Source organism: Lissotriton vulgaris, chromosome 12 (assembly GCF_964263255.1).
Source record: "Lissotriton vulgaris chromosome 12, aLisVul1.2, whole genome shotgun sequence".
Classification (NCBI taxonomy): domain Eukaryota; kingdom Metazoa; phylum Chordata; class Amphibia; order Caudata; family Salamandridae; genus Lissotriton; species Lissotriton vulgaris.
The window spans coordinates 723,001,115-723,007,378 of NC_141700.1; positions in this window are offsets into that span (position 1 = coordinate 723,001,115).

Here is a 6,264-nt window from a genome sequence, read left to right on the forward strand (position 1 = left end):
TGGCCCTTCCTGCACAAAAACAATCATTAAATAATGGCGATTTGCTACTTCTATGTGTGCTGCAGAACGCAGCGCACATAGAAGTAGCAAATCGCCATTATTGTTTGTTTATGTGCAGGAAAGGACACGTTCCTGCATATACACAATCATCCCAGCCACGCAGGCAGCCTTGCTGTATGGCGCAACGGTGTCTGTGTGGTGCTAGGCAGCTATTTTTATCACCAGCGCTAGAGAAAACACAGAGGTGCGCCATATTCTTGTAAATACGGTGCATCCCTATGTTTTGCAGGTGACACAGCGCAGTGCTGAAAAATTTGTCGCAGTGCAGCGCTGCTCCATTTCGTTATATATTTTCCCCTGAGTGAGCTCCTTGAAGTCGGCTGAATGAAAGAAATAAAGACCAAGAGAACATTCCCAGGACAGACCCCAGCATGCAAAATCACTTTTCTAATTCAGACACGTTGTTTTTGCTCTTGTAAGTAGAGTTACTACACAAAGGTGTCCATGAGTTATTCTATTCCCATGAATATATGGGTGGACTTTACAGGGTGGGCCTGTACGAAGAGTTTGTGAATACTCACAAACAGACACATTTGGAGAATTCACAAACTAACCTGTGACCCGGTCAAATGTTGGGGAATTATTCCTTGTATGGGAAGAACTATAAAAAAAAATCAAGGAGTGAAAATGAAGGGAAAGTAACACTCACAAATGCCATGTAATGTTATGTTATGTTACGTTACGTTATGTTTTATTTACTTTTAGAGCTCATAACTTGCCCAGGTGGGTATCCTGGCGCTTTAAGAGAATGGGAAACTGGCCTATCTGATGGAAGTGTAGGAGAAACTGTGTCTCCAGAGGGAAAATTATTGTGCCTATGCAGAAAAAAAGACCTGCACGTACGATGCTAATGTAATCATTCAAAATATACATAAGTATGATTCAAATAAAAAAGTGGAATTCACAAAGGATTTCCAGCATTACACCTAGAAACCTGCCAGTGGAAAGGGACATTGTCTCTCACAGCAGACACTGACCCTCACTTCTCACTTGAAGACCGAGCGCTGAGCCACAACCAACCCCTCCGCCTCTGTAGGAGGGAGTCAGGGCCATCCATCCTCTTGCTGTTGGTAACTTCTTTCTCTTTAAGTAGAATGTTGACCTCTGGGAAAAGAGTGACCCATCAATGGATAATATTCAGCTGAGCAACACTGCAGGCATTATCTCAATCCCAAACAGTTCTCACTATCTCAGGTGTGTGATAACATGATTACACCTGCTATGAAGAATGCACAGCGATGAGCCGTGTGCTCCTCTGCTGAACATTAGACTCAGGTTCTTACAAAGCAGACCGTGTGATTTCTGCTTGCATCTTGCAGTGTGGGTAATATTTTCAAGTGGTAATGTGTCGCCTGGACCTGGTTTTGTGATATATTCCTCAAGGAATGTGTTTTGGGGAACATATGACGTTACAATGCAAACAATTACAACGCATGGCTTTACAACGTGGTTTTTACATCAGAACTACCATTACATTGCATGATTTTACAACACATGCCATTACAATGCATTTTTAGATACAACCATTACAAAGCCTACCATTACAATGCATACCATTACAACGCATGCCATTAAAATGCATAATACTTTTAGGGTAACAGTGGGGTAAGTGTTGGATAGTGTAGGGGTAAAAACTACTATTTCCATTTACCAAAAAACCCATACCCAGCCTAAAACTAAAAAATCTCCATTACTTACCTTATAATGTGTTGTAATGGCATGTGTTGTAATGGTATGTGTTGTAGTGACATGTGCTGTAATAACTGCATGCGTTGTAACAGCTGCGCTGTAAAGGTAGTGCGTTGTAATAGTTGTTTCCCGTTTTGGGAAATGTCCATGAGCCCATTACGAGTATCTCTGAGCCCCTCCTATTTATTTTTTAGGAATATTTGTAAGCTATGGACTGGACATTCAATTCTCGCATGTTCAATGGACTGGCTTTCCCATGATGTATGTGCACCGCTTGCTGACATTCGCTAACTCATGGGCCATCACCCAGATTTTCTTACATTTCTGTTTCTTGAAACACAAATAGGCACAGTGAGATAACTCTGGCATTTAACACATTTGTTGGAGAGATCTTTGATTTGTGAAGTCCCAGATTTAAATTAAAGTAGTATAAGGTTAATGTAGAGGTCAGATTTTTCGTTCATGTAGGTAGTAAAGCGGGTTACTGCTTTTAACACAGAGATCCTTTTGTTACCCGCTGTTCATAAATTGCAATCCTTGTAATATAGCACTGTGAGCTATGAAGGACATGTGACTCCTACACCTTGTCTCATGTAACGCATCTTGTACATTGATTAACATATGTACATGATTTAATGTCAATGTATAATGTGTATATTACGTAAAGAGCTCTGACACCCTGCGTTGGGTTGCATAGTGCAATAAAAGAAATAAAATAGTGCCAGTGATATTGTTATTTGTGTAAATATTGGGACAGACCAACACATCTGACATTCTTACAGTGCATGCATCTCTTATATACAAGGACTGAAGAAGGGCAAAAGCTGCCTCTCTTAAGTACTTGTGAAGGGATAACAAGTTGTGTGCCTTTGTATCCCCTGCATGGCATTTACATTTAAGTGTGAGGTTCCATGCTGCCACCAGTCAGGATATTCAAACAAAAGGAGGCCTGATGGCACCTTCACTTCGGCCCAGCTGAAGGTGAAAAAAAAAGCTTCCTCGCTGCCTTCACGTTGCTGCTGGGAATTAAAAGCAGACAATGTACAAGAGCTGCTGATCGTTTCCCGGTGTCTTAATCCGGGCCAGGTCCAGCATATTTCTGTGGGGCCCAACTTCTTGGCAGGGTGGACAGCGTTCACCCTGTGAAAATAGTGGGTGGACACCGTGTACCTATGTGTACCCCCGACTTGTGCCCTGGTCTGTTTTCTGCATAAGTGCATGTCATACACGCTGAGAGGCAACAGAACACACCAGTTTTGCTTGCAAAAATATTTCACCTAAATCAATCAATAGCGTCGCCAATATGTCATGCGCAAGGAAGAAAGCACCCCTCCCCCCCCCCCCGGGCTGCTGTTTGAGGTATGCAGTCTAAATATCAAGTTTTTTTATCGAATGGAGATAATATCGGGTCAGGAATAACGAGTCTGCAATAATATTGAGGTAAGTAATATCGAGGTAAGTAATATCGATTTTAATAGTGAAGAAAAAATATCGAAGGTAGTAATATCGAGTTGTGAATATCGAGTGTGTAAAATATCGTTTTTGTTAGTAATTAATTAATATCAAAAGTAAAAATATCGAGTGTTAGAATATCGACTGTAAAAATATAGTGTCCGAATATCTATAGTAAAAATATAGAATGTCAGAATATCGAAAGTAAAAATATCGAGTATGAAAATATCGAAAGTAAAAATATAGAAAGTTAAAATATCGATATTATAAATATAGAGTGTAAGAATTTTTATAAATTATTTTTAGTTATTTAAATATTACATGTAATTTATTTAAAAATATATATATTATTATATATTTTTAATAAATATTTTAAAATAATTATAATTTTTTTAAAGTATATTCAATTTTAGGAGCGGGATGTGGGTTTTTAGGGGAATAGGGTGGGGAATGTTTTAAGAATTTGTATTTTACAATTTTATGTTTTTTTTTAATTTTTGAAAAATTTTAATTTATTTGAATTTTTTTTAAAATATGTGTAATAAAATTTAGTAGCAGGATGTGGGTTTTTAGGGGAATAGAGTGGGGAGTGTTTTAAAAATTGGTATTTTAAATGTTAAATATTTTAAAATAAATTTGAAATTTTTAAATTTAATTAAAAATTTATAAAATAATGTACATTAAAATTTAGGAGCGGAATGTGGGTTTTTAGGGGAAAAGGGAGGGGAGTGTTTTAAAAAAGTGATTTAATTTTTTTTTCGATTTTTATCTTCAATTTAATTAAAATTTTTATAATAATTGTATAATAAAATTTAGGCGTGGGATGTGGGTTTTTAGGGGAATAGGGTGGGGAGTGTTTTAAAAAATTATAATAGATTTTTTAATGTAAAAATTTTTTTAAAAAATGTTTTAATTTGAAAACAATTTGGGAGCAGGATGTGTTTTTTTGAGCTGAATAGGGTGGGGAGTGTAGTAAAAATGTGATTTTTTAGGAAATAAATTATTTTAAAATTAAACTTTTTATTTTTTAAATATTAAAATTTATTTTTAAAAATGTAGCAGTGGGATGTGCGTTTTTAAGGATTTTGGGTGGTATTATTTTTAAAAATGTGTTTTTTATTGATATATAATAAATTTTAAAAAAACAATTTAAATTTATTTCTTTTTTTAGAAATTTAGGAGTGGCATGTGGGTTTTTAGGGGAATAGGGTTGTGAATATTGTACATTTTTTAATTATTAATAAAGTTAAAATATTTGTTTTAAATTTTTATATTTTTAAATTTTTTCTAAATGTTTACTTAGATTTATAAATGTGATGTGTGTTTTTATGTGAATATGGACAGTAGTTAACTTAAAATTTTGATTTAAAAAAAAATATTTTTAATTTTTTTTTAAATTTAATTAGTAGAACAAAATTAAAAATATTTAAATTTAAATTCAAGAGTGGGATGTGTGTATTAATGGGTATAGGATGTGGAGTGTTTTGAAAATGTGAAATTGTATAATATTTTATTAAAATGTTAGAATTAAATTGAATGTATATAAATATTTAAAAAATAATAATAAAATATAATGGTTTTGTGTACACTATATTACCTGAGTTTGTTGTTGGTGGAGTGGGATTACTTAAGTATATTGTTTGATTATTCTGCATCTGCCCTGAGTTAATACTTGGTGGAGTGTGAATATTAAATTATATAGGTTGATTGTCCAGCACTTTTCCCAAGTTACTACTTGGTGGAGTGCTAATAGTAAATTATATGGGTTTTGTGTCCAGGACCTTCTCTGACTTTGTACTTTTGTAGTGGGAATAGTACATTTTATGGGTTTTGTGTCCAGCACCTTCCCTGATTTATACTTGGTGGAGTAGGAATAGTAAATAATTATATGGTGTTTGTGTCCAGCACCTTCCCTGAATTTGTACTTGGTGGAGTTGGAATAGTAAATTATATGGGTTTTGTGTCCAGCCCTTTCCCTGAGTTTGTACTTGGTGGTGTGGGAATAGTAAATTATATGGGTTTTGTGTCCAGCACCTTCCCTGAGTTTGTATTTGGTGGTGTGGGAATAGTAAATTATATGGTTTTTGTGTCCAGCACCTTCCCTGAATTTGTACTTGGTGGAGTAGGAATAGTAAATTATATGGGTTTTGTGTCCAGCACCTTCCCTGAGTTTGTACTTGGTGGTGTGGGAATAGTAAATTATATGGTTTTTGTGTCCAGCACCTTCCTTGACTTTGTAGTTGGTGGAGTAGGAATAGTAAATTATATGGGTTTTGTGTCCAGCACCATCCCTGAATTTGTACTTGGTGGAGTCGGACTAGTAAATTATATGGGATTTTTGTCCAGCACCTTCCCTGAGTTTGTACTTGGTGGTGTTGGAATAGTAAATTATATGGTTTTTGTGTCCAGCACCTTCCTTGACTTTGTACTTGGTGGTGTGGGAATAGTAAATTATATGGGTTTTGTGTCCAGCACCTTCCCTGAATTTGTACTTGGTGGAGTAGGAAGAGTAAATTATATGCAATTTTTGTCCAGCACCTTCCCTGAGTTTGTACTTTGTGGAGTGGGAATGGTAAATTATATGTGTTTTGTGTCCAGCACCTTCCTTGAGTTTGTACTTGGTGGTGAGGGAATAGTAAATTATATGGTTTTTGTGTCCAGCACCTTCCCTGAATTTGTACTTGGTGGAGTAGGAATAGTAAATTATATGGGTTTTGTGTCCAGCATTTTCCCTGAGTTAGTACGTGGTGGTGTTGGAATAGTAAATTATATGGTTTTTGTGTCCAGCACCTTCCTTGACTTTGTACTTGGTGGTGTGGGAATAGTAAATTATATGGGTTTTGTGTCCAGCACCTTCCCTGAATTTGTACTTGGTGGAGTAGGAATAGTAAATAATTATATGGTGTTTGTGTCCAGCACCTTCCCTGAATTTGTACTTGGTGGAGTTGGAATAGTAAATTATATGGGTTTTGTGTCCAGCACCTTCCCTGAGTTTGTATTTGGTGGTGTGGGAATAGTAAATTATATGGTTTTTGTGTCCAGCACCTTCCCTGAATTTGTACT